Genomic DNA, 9,354 nt, shown 5'->3' with positions numbered 1-9,354 from the left:
TTCGTATGCATGTGTTGAATGTGGACACACACACACACACACACACACACACACACTCTCACACACACACACTCTCACACACACACACACACACTCACACACACACACACTCTCACACAGCCTCCCATGCTGACAGGCTAAAGATGGCCTGTGTGTGCGCGTGGACTGTCATTCCCCTCTGATAAAAGCCGAACACAGGAAATTCCTCAAATGTGAAATATGCCCCCAAAGAGGCCCGTATAAAACAGAGGCCTGATTTGAGGAGAAATGAATAAACAGGAAGTGGAGGGACCGTGCATGAATGAGTGTTTGTGGGGGAACTCGGGGGTGAGAGCAGTCGACTGTTTTTATGGACTTAAATAAATGTGTGCCCGTCTGAGGGCGTGTGTATCGTGGCATATATATCTCCCTGCCAGGGTGTGTGTGTGTGTGTGTGTGTGTGCCCGGCTTTACACTAACCACAGGGTGTAGCCGTGGGCTTTGAAGTCGTCCGTGCACCCGGGGCTGAACTGAGACACAGGCTACTGTACGAGAAACCCATATTACGCCATGGAAAAAAATTACAACATGCTTTTTTTACCCACAGGGAACACGGCCCTCTCTACTGGGTAGAAAAACAGCACAGAAGGGATGGAGCTCATTTACATTATGGATTAGCCATTTAGTGCCCACTCTGACCCCAAAACCACTGTTGAAGAACTTTGGCCTCGGGTTCTCCGTCTCTAATTCAGAAGCTGCAGACCTGCAGAGTGCATAGAAACGGAGAGCCAAATAAAAAAAAGAGAGTAAATGTTGGATCTCTCGAGTGTTTCTCTCTTCAGCGGATCACTGAGAGGGCCGGTTACCAGCGAGGACAGGTAAACGGCTGTAATTTGCAGCAGGGATGTCCCTGTTCCTAAGCTATTTCCTGCTGGTGGGAGTTCTGAGCACATGCCATCTGCTCTAAATTAGCACCTTCACAGGGAGCACCGAGATCCGGGCCCCCAGTGGTCAGACGCTGCAGCGGGAGGCCAGTCAGAGCTCAGCCGAAGAAAAAGAGGACATCAATGCACCAAAACTCAGGTTCAGGCTGGGAGGAGAGAGGACACACGTGTCACGGGGACGGAGTGGAAGAGCGGAAGTTTCTGGAAGTCATCAGAGACGGGCCGGGAGGAGGAGGAGGAGGAGGAGGGAGGCAGCTGCACAGGACCTTGACTGCAACTCTCATGCACACACACACACACACACACACACACACCCAACAGATACAGAGACCCACATCCGCACGCAGCTCCATCCCGACGCGTGTAAACACCAATAAATGACAAGCGCAGACACAACACATCCCAGAGCTGGAGTCAGCAGCTGTCAAGTCTTATGGGGCAACTCTGTCATTCCGGCAAGGCATGGGAAACCGCCCCGTCAGTGAAGCATCCAAAACAAGCAAGCACTCTTTCCTTCCCTCCTCCCATCTCCCAAAAAAGAATGAGTCATGGCAGGAGGCTCGGGAATAGAGACGATGTTGATTTTTGGCCGCTCCGAATGGGGAAAACTTGCAGCCGCTGCCGTCGTGAGAAATGAATAACAACGTGTTATGTTTTGACATCTTATTTTTTTAAATGGAAAACAAATTTTCCGCTGCTCCTAAAAGGACCATGCGAATAGTTTTGCATGTTTTAGCCCCTTAAAGAAAAGAATCAGAGCTAACCATTGCAAGCAGCTGTTGATTTCCATTCATTTCACATTTTTAAATCCAATACTGTTGAGGCATCTACTGATTGTTAAATCATTGATTTATCGGGAATATCCTAAAAATACAAATGTATCTGAAGAATTGACTGACTAGCTGTCATTTTCTTCCCTGCTGCTGTCGTACGTCTTCACATTTTAATACATTGTCATTCAGTAAATTGTATTTCAACAGGTATGCGCACTCATTTTCACCGTGCACAGAAATGAACGGTAAACGGCTGCTTTGAATCCTGGGAATTACACATTTAATTTGAATTTTGCGAGATAAAAACGTGCAAAAACACCTCCACGCTCCATTAAAAAGTAAATCACAACAAAGCCGGCGAGGAATAAAAAGCTCGACGGTTGAGTGACGATATAGACAGAGAACAAAGAAGTCTTCAATCAACTCAAACGGCCTTTTAAAACTGTTTTATTACCAACTCCTCTGTGCCTTTCCTCCGTCGGCAGGAAGCATCTCGGCAGCGCCTCCACCTCTAGGTGCTCTAAGTGCGGCCTGTTAGTGGAAGTGATACAGCAATATTGTGGTTGGAGAGAGGAGGGCGTGTGGCATGCAGGGGGAGGCAATAATAAGAGCATCTTAAGGAAGATGAGAGGCAAAAGGGGGGGAGGGGTCTCATTGCCTGGGAATCTCTCATTAGTTTCCATTAACAAAAGAGGAAGGAGTGGAGAATGAAGCCGGCGTCATTAAAGAGCCGTGCAGCATCCCAGGTATAACGCGCTGACATGGGTGAAGCGATAATGACTGTGTGCACTTCAGGGACTCGAGGGTGGGGTCATCCTTCATTAAGTCGCTGGACGTGTACATGCTTGGAGCCAACTGCAGCTCCGGATACGTCTCTCCGGCTATTTCATTATGTCCCGTGATATGAAGAAAGCCCAATGTGTTGCTTCAGGCGTTCAATCCAGACTGAAACTGCTCATCTTCTTCTTCAGTGTCGAATAGAAATACTCAAATTGGGCCTAAAATGGTTCAATCGTCGGGGTTGCGGCCTTGGCTCCGGGTTGCTGTTCCCGCTGCAGCGATAGTGCTTCGTTTCCATGACACTGAGATGAGTCACTATGGCGACGGCTCCATCGGGGGAAACAAAGTTTAATGAGGGCGGAGGACCCAACGACTGCGATGGAGTGGGAAATAAAAGAGCTCGGTGAACGAGGAAGTGCAAAAGGGATGCGATCGACTGAAGACGTTTCTCTACAGATTCCACTCACTTTGATGTCTAAAGAAACAATAAATGGAAGTTCCTGCAACTAGACGGAACTAAACTATGTGAATGAAGGGAAGAGAAGCGATGAAAACCTTTTGCCTCAGATTGGGGCTGAAAGCCGGACTTCCTGTCGTGACTCATTCCTCATTCAGAGAGTCAAACTGAACGGGAACGCCAGCAGAGCCGGTGTCAGCGCATCGTCAGCATTCGGGACGCCGGAGTGACGCAGCGCAAACCCAACCAGACGGAGCTTTGAGTTCATTACTCAGATGTGGACGCAGATTAGATCGCAACTGGTTCCCATGTCTGCAGAAGGGGGAACGCAGGAAATAGCTGGTCTCCAGATCGTAGGAGCTACTGCAGATAATAACGCATTCCGCGTCTCCTGGTTTGAAACGCGTGCTGAATAAAGGAGATAAAGGCCGTAAGGGAGGGTAAGTGGGGGGGGGGGGGCTTCACTTTCCTGTTTGCATCAGCTCTCCGGTGACTTTTCATCTGATCTGCGATGGGAAAGTGGTGCGTGAACTTTTGGGGACATTTGTCACATCTGTCTTCGGGGGAGCATCGTTTTCATTCCAGAGTTATTACACTTTTTTTTTTTCATCATCATCATCTGCAGGGCTGAAGTTGGTGATCCATCTTATTGCATTTCTCTGCGAGAGAATGTACTTTAAAGCACTAATGTAAATCTTTCCCAGTATTGTGTCGAAGTTAATTGCAAATTACATTTACTGCATGAAGAAAGAAAAACAGCCTCGACTTAAGCTTCCCGACAATGCATTTTAGTATTTAATCCAATGGGCTTTTTTTTTCAGGGGTCAGTGTGCTTGTGATGGAGAAACTAACTGGGTCGTTTACACACACACACACACACACACACACACACACACACACACACACACACACACACACACACACACACGATATTCAGGAGACAATGATTGTGTTTGAAAAACAGGCTAAGAGCATGAAAATAGTGCTAAAATATACTCCATTATGTCATCCCGATCCCACACACACAAAAGAACAAGCTGGAGAAAGCGTTCCCACTCTTTTGAGTGGAAAGTCCAGTATTTATGCCGTCTGCGTCACTTGATTATGGAGAAGCGAGGCGGTCTTGATCCGTTTCTACGACTTTGCACCGACAGGGATGGACTTCTCGGCCCGGAAGCCTCTCATCAGGCAGAAGAACAGTCCATTATTCTCAGGTCCATTGCCCCCGAATAAAGGGGGTAACTTCTTTAGAGTCTGGCTCTGCCTTCTGTACGGGTGACCCCTGTTGGGGTGAGAACAGGGCTAAAGGAAGGGCGGGTGCAGCGCGCCTTGATTAGGGTGTAAAGGCAACGACCAGCCTGGCAAACCCCCGGGGAGCAAGGAGCTCAGGGATTTTCCTCCCTACCCTGTAGGGACCGCGGACCGGGAGGCATCACGGCCCCCAGAAAGCAGATGGCAGCGGATTAGCATTTGAATGTGGCCATGCAGATCCACGGGGGGTCTCCTTGTCCTCCTGCTTCCCGACAGGGGACAGGTGAGCGGAGGCAGAAGGAGGGGCAACGGCAATAATTGGCGGCCGACGGCGCGCAGACAAAAGAGCCTGTGGCTTTACACAGCGGTGATTTTGCAGGTTAATCACAGAGATGTTATTTCTTTCTATGCATGCACAATGGAAACCTAATACAACACAGAGGGTTAGAAGGAGAGGGGGATCTGGCCCGAGCAGAGATAACATCAGGACACATACGCCGGTAATGTTGGGACTCCACAGCCTGAAGAAAAGATGCTGGTATCAACAACGAGCTGCAGTACCGGTAACGTGAGGCGGTTAAGATGCAGAGGTAAAACACAGCAGACAGGTTTGCGGTTCCTAAGAGACGCTGCACAGATTTCACTGTAAAACCTACACAAGTAACAGTGAACCCAAAGGACGGGCAGACAGATATTCACAGTTGTCGTGTGGTGGCAATGCCAGAATGTATGGGATATATATTAGGGAATGTAAAAGCTTTAATACTATCGCTATGGGAAAGTTTCCCATATCCAAAAACCAGATCTGTTTTTGGATGAAAACATTGGCCTGGGAGCCCAAGTTCTTCAGTTTATCCCCAGTTTATCACCGGCTATTGTCCGCATTAACAAGAGAGACTTGCCTTCCCCAGAGGCCATTCACAAGCATCTGTTGATGCTCCAGAGTAAAGCCGACGGCTCCCCTCTTCCACCAGGATTTATGCTCTTCGATTTAATGAGGTGACCTGAGGCGGCGCCTCCACCATCACAGGCATGTGCGTCAACTTGTTTTCCTCCATTTACACAACATGACCTCATGGATGCTGCAAGAGGAGGAACGAGAACCAGGAGCGGTTCAACAGGTTCGGCGATGGCGTCCCAATCGGAGGGGGATTCACAGGTGGAAAGGAAAGGAACCGGATGGAGAACAGAAAACATGTGAACTCTGTTTTCCAGGCCGCCCCTCTCACTACGGAGGGAGCTGCAGCGACACACAGGGTCTCTACACACTGGCCCTCAAAAAGGCTCATTCCTTTGAGGGGCTGGTTTCCATGGCAGGGGTTGCCGTGGTGAGGGGGGCCCTCGGTGGGCAGTCGGCACAGTCAACACTTGAAAACAACACACAGTCCAGATAGGAGGAGACTTGGGATTGAGGAACCCACTACAGTGCAGTGTGAGGGTGGGAATGACATCCTTCATCTCTCCTCATCTTCCTCCGCCTGTTACATATCTAAGAGAGGACGTTAATGCGCTGGTAAGTCCCTCTTCAGGCATTTGCAGTGGCGGTCGCAGTGAAAGCCCCTTCCTGGAAGCGGGCCAGGAGGTCCACTACACACACTCAGCTGCCGTGTTCCCGCAGTCCAGTTAAAAAACAGACTTACAGGAACGTGATGTACCGTCGGCCTCCATCTGTTTCTACGTTTCACACTGGCTCGACAGAGCTGTGTGTGTGTGAAGTTCCCATGAATCGGGGGGTTTTCCACGCATCCGAAACACACGGGCCCCCCGACAAGCAGATGCACACGCCGACACAGTGAAAGATGTGTTCTGGCTTCATTTAGGAAGCCTCAGACTTATTTCCGTGACATTAATGGATCAAGTGAAGAAGAAAACAGTCAAGTTGAGATGCAATGGAGGAGAGAAATGTTCATAAAAGCATAAAGAAGCCAGAGCGCGTACGTGCTAACAATACATGGGCCTCCAACAATGAGGCTCTTTGATTCCTCCAGCACACTGCGCTCCATGTTTTCGGTCTGCAGCCGCTGCACAGTCCGCTGTTTGCAAAAAGATGGAGAGAACACAACCTCGCTGTTTCGCTCGAACATCTGGAAATCATAAAAGGCTCGGCGCTACGTAGCTTAGCCGCTATGGAGGACCCGGGCCCATTCAGGGAGACGCTCGGGCTCATTGACGGCTCCTTCCGGGGTCCGAAAACCCACAGCGGCCTCTACTGTAACTGCTGCTTCTAGTACATCATTTGGGTTACTATTACATTTCATATTTCTGTCTTTATCAGCCTAAAAAAAACCTGCCAAAAAAGTCAGTGAACAAAAATTGTCCGTGCCTTTACACCTTCAACTGTAAGGCCCAAAATACAAATTCCAGCGTGTAGTCGACATTAACACAGATGCAGGGGCCCAGCGGGCTACATGTAGAAACAGACATAATATTATCCAGAACATGTCAACAGCCCAGTTGCCTGCATTCTCGTGTCCCAATTAGAGGCATGAGCCTCAAACAGTAAGTTAAAAGCTGCACTCGTGTGATGTCATAACCCGCCAAGCAGACTTCCTGCAACAGCTCCGTGTGAACGTCCCGCACATCCTTTTTTTTTTTTTCCTTCTTCTTGGAATGTGCTTTTGAGCTTTTGAGCACACAAACTGATCTAAATAAAGAAGAGGACTCTCGAGGAGGGAGATAAGTTTGAGGCACATGGATCAACATGGCGCAGACTTGCTGTGCTAGAGCCAAGTCCATCTGTTCAGAGCGTGGTAGGCGGCGCTGCTCTCCATCTCTCAGAAATAAACTTCTTTCCCACTCACTCCCGGCCTCCTGCAGCCTCCCATGGACCAACCCGGCGCCATCGCGCTGACCTCGGCGATTAGCTAACAGGGTTACGACACAGAGACAATCTCACGGATGCCAATATGTGGGGAGAGTTTGCTAGGAATGCCCCGAGTGAGTGTCCTCTCTGTCGCGGGGCATCGCCCGTGAGGAATGAAATGTGACGCCGGCTGTCAGGGTCGGTTTGGGAGGCCGGGTGCCGGTAGATGGAGAGAGAGAGAGAGAGAGAGAGAGAGAGTCACTGGGTTGGAGAGGCCATCCCGGACCCAGAGGAGGTCACGGGATGGAACCCAGCGCCAGATAAACGGCGTTCATCCAAACTCAATAAACCTCAAACACCTGCGTCCTCCACACTAACTTCAAGGATCCCAATAAAGACATACACATCTGCATTTTTAACAGCTGTTTCAACGACATCTGGACACCAGATTGTACGTGCTGTGCTTTTAGCTGAGATCTTTGTCGTCTTAGCCGCTACCCAACAGCTTTCTCTGCTGGAGAGTACATGCCTGTCTGTCCCCTATTGTTACGGCACAATGGTTTGCCCCAATGTCCCTTTAAGAGACATACTTTCTCAGTTTTTCAATTCCTATTTCTCAACAGTACCCAAGAAGAAGTGTGTGTGTGTGTACGTCTGTGTGTGTGTGTGTGTCTCCACATGCAGGTCAGTAGGCCGCTTGGTTCCTGTGACGTATATAATTAGATTAGGTTCCTCTCATGGTCAGGGTTTAAGCGTGCACTAAGGCACAGATCTGCCAGCTCCCATTAGACACCTGTAGGGAGAAGGCCTCAGACGGCCGGAGCAGCCGGGGACAAAGAGGCCTGGTGGGACCTCAAACACCTGTGACGCCGCACTCACCCGCCCATCACGGCACACATTAAACCGGGAATCAAACCCTCCATCTACAGACAAATCCAGAAACTGATCTTTCCTCCGAACGTTGTTCCAGTACAATTAGTCCCTGGGAGGAAGGAACACGGCGAGTCTTCATTTCAGTGGAGCGCAGAGTGGTTCTGCGGTTTCTGGATTTTGACGGCGCACATAACCAGAATTGACGTTGGGAAGTATACTTAAGGTTCCCGCGTGGTGCTCGGGAGGCGGATAGGGTTTCCTGGCGGTGGGAGAAAGCAAGAAGCAGGCTGAGAATGTCCCGTGAACACTGAGGGCGTCCAGAAATCTGAGATCTATACAAGTCGGGATTTCGTCGCTTATGCAAACACACAGAGACACAACCTGCTGTTTCCTGATTAAGGTCATTTCAATTACCCCATCGGTGATTAGACTCGGCCCAATCTGGCCCAATCTGACACACACACACACACACACACACACACCTCTACTGTAACAAACTTTGTCAGCCTCCATTTGGCCCGAGCCAAGAAACACAACCTCCATTTAAATGAGCGAGCAGTTAATGGTTCCAGTTCATGGTTTGGCTGAATTATAAATTAACCTAAATGCACATTGTGTATCTTTCTGCCCATTCTTTACGTTGTATGAGACGTTAATTGACACCCGCAAACCTCCATGGTTGGCCTTAAATCAATACAAGCAACCATCCCACTGTATACACCGCCCAACTCCCACAGGAAACACATTTATTGCATGTTTTTTAATTGAATAAAATCGGATTAAAACAAACAAACTGGGTGTTTTACGCTTCCATTTAACAGCGTGTCAAGTTACTGAACCTCAGAGCCAGAAGAGAGCCGTCTGGGCTGCACACCTACCTGTTCTCAGAGGATTCTACCGACGCTGCGATGCTTGAATCTCATTTACTGCGAGTCCAAACCGACCGCATCGTGAACCAAAGCCAACATCAGCAGCATGCGAGGGCTTTTTCATTCTACATCCTCCACACACACCTGGTCTTAGGAGACCGCAATAGGAATGTGCAAACACAAAAACCGGTGTGCCGTCTCATGCGAGCGCTAAGTCCTTTTCATAAAAGGAATGTTCTCACATCCAGACGTGGGGAATCTCCGGCCCCTGCTTCTCCCCGGCCTGCAGAGGCCGAGGGGACCGGATACCTGCTTAATGGAGGTCTGGACATGTCTAGATCTTTATCTTTGGCTGAATGTGATATAATAAGAGACATTATAACCCATCAGGGGCCTTTTACGCACACAGGAGGAATCCAGGTCTGGTCATCAGGTGTCTCTCTGCTGTCATCACAGAATTAGTGCAATTAATGCAACGTAATCCCACTAAATCACATGAATGACATCACAACGCATGTGTTGCATACATCCAATGCAAGTCATGCAGCCTTTTGCTGATGCAAGCCGGTGATGAGCACAAGGGCCACCGGCTGTGGCAGACAGGATGCCAACTACAAGCCGGGCT

The sequence above is a fragment of the Taurulus bubalis genome, assembly GCF_910589615.1.
Source record: "Taurulus bubalis genome assembly, chromosome: 21".
NCBI classification, from domain to species: Eukaryota; Metazoa; Chordata; class Actinopteri; order Perciformes; family Cottidae; genus Taurulus; species Taurulus bubalis.
Note: the sequence above shows the minus strand (reverse complement) of the source record.